The sequence below is a fragment of the Microcaecilia unicolor genome, chromosome 5 (assembly GCF_901765095.1).
Source record: "Microcaecilia unicolor chromosome 5, aMicUni1.1, whole genome shotgun sequence".
Classification (NCBI taxonomy): Eukaryota; Metazoa; Chordata; class Amphibia; order Gymnophiona; family Siphonopidae; genus Microcaecilia; species Microcaecilia unicolor.
This window is the reverse complement of record NC_044035.1, coordinates 301,893,742-301,895,733: the sequence shown is the minus strand read 5'-3', so window position 1 is coordinate 301,895,733 and position 1,992 is coordinate 301,893,742.

Here is a 1,992-nt window from a genome sequence, read left to right as displayed (position 1 = left end):
TGCCTCCTCCTTTGATCTCCATACCTCGCAGTTCAAGTGTCCTTGAAAATTGAGAGTCCTGTCAGGCAGTTTGTGTGGTTCGCACCGCCGTGGTCCTCTGTTCTCTGGTCGTCGCGTTACTATGCAGCCTTCCCTTCCCTCCGAGGGCGGGGCAGTGAGAGCGAGTGCGATTGCCTGTAGTTGGTCCCTTCTCCTTCTGATGTCGCATTTCTTTCCCTGGCAACTATACAGAGTTCCCCTCGAGGGCGGGGCAGTGATCCAGAGTGCGATTACGAACCCAGGAACACTAATGGCTTCAACTGCCACGCTGCCACAGAGTCAGCTTCAGAACGTTGGAGGTGCGAATTATTAGATTTGTGCTGCCATTACCATTGGGTCACCTGCCCATTAAGATAGTGTGTTAGAAAATGGGTCATTTATTTAAAAAGTTTTAGCTTATCCAGAATACTACACAAGACTAATTTCAGAGAAGTCAGGAAGGACAAGGCTTTCCCTTTTTCTACAGGGAAATGTACTGGATAAAGCTAGGATAAAGCTGAAACTGTTAACTTCTTCCCTCAGTGCCTTAAAATTAGTATTATCAAGCTACATTAGGGCAGTAACCTGCATTATTTGCCCCTTAACGTGTGTAGCTACAGGAATAAGTTCCACATTAGAGTCACCACCGAGAAAAGAATTTAGGGATCATCATGGACTATAAGTTAAAATTTGCTGAGTAAGAGGCGGTGGCCTAAAAAGCAACCAGAATGTTAGGAATTATTAGGAAAAGGGATAGAAAATACATCAAAGAATATCATAATGCCTCTGTGTCAATCTATTTTTTTTTTTTTTTTTTTATTGCATTTGTGTCCCACATTTTCCCCACCTATTTGCAGGCTCAATGTGGCTTACAATAAACATGAATAGTGGAATATATTAGAAAATAGACATTTAGTGTTACAGAAGGATCTTGGGGCAACATGATAATGATAAAACATGATAGTCGTATACAAGCAGAAATTATGGTGAGGCCCTTACCTTTTTTCTACTACTACTACTAATCATTTCTATAGTGCTACTAGATGTATCGCAGGTGCTTACTCTGTCCATAGAGGGGTTACAATCTAAGTTTTATACCTGGGGCAATGGACGGTTAAGTGACTTGCTTAAGATAACAAGGAGCAGCAGTGGGAAATCGAACACAGGTTACCAGAATCAAAGCCCATTGCACTAGCCATTAGGCCACTCCTCTCCAATTTTTAGTATTGTGTGCAATTCTGGTCGCAGTTCCTCAAAAAAGATACAGTGGAACTGGAGAAAGTACAGAGAAGGGCAACCAAAATGATTAAGAAGATGGAAGGACTCTCATATGGGGAAGACTAAAGAGGCTAGGGCTCTTCTGCTTTGAGAAGAAATGGCAGAGGGGAGATATGATAGAGGTCTATAAAATCCTGAATAGAGTGGAACAGTAAATGTGATTTGATCATTCTTTCAAAAACTACAAAGCCTAGGGGACACTCCATAAAGTTGCATAGTAACTCACTTAATACAAATAGGATAATTTTATTTCACTCGGCATATAATTAAGCACTGAAACTCATTGCCAGAGCAAGATGTAAAAGCAGGTAATGTAGCTGGGTTTAAAAAAGGTTTGGACAAATTCCTAGAGGAAAAGTCCATAAACCATTAAGGTAGACCTGGGGAAAACCACTGCTTATCCATGAGATTTTAAGTAGCTTGGAATCTCGCTACTTTGTGGGACTCTGCCAGGTACTTGTAACTTGGACTGGCCACTGTTGGAAACAGGATACCTGGTTATATGGACCCTTGGTCTGACCCAGTACGGCAAGATCCTAACGAGTAAAACAGATTTAATGCTGATTATCCTAGAAATAAGCAGTGGTTCAAATAAAAAAAAAAAAACATAAATTAACAAAGCAATATTATAAATAAAATATATATAAAACCAAATAAGCAGAAAATATATTTTAAAAAAATTAAAAAACTATAGAC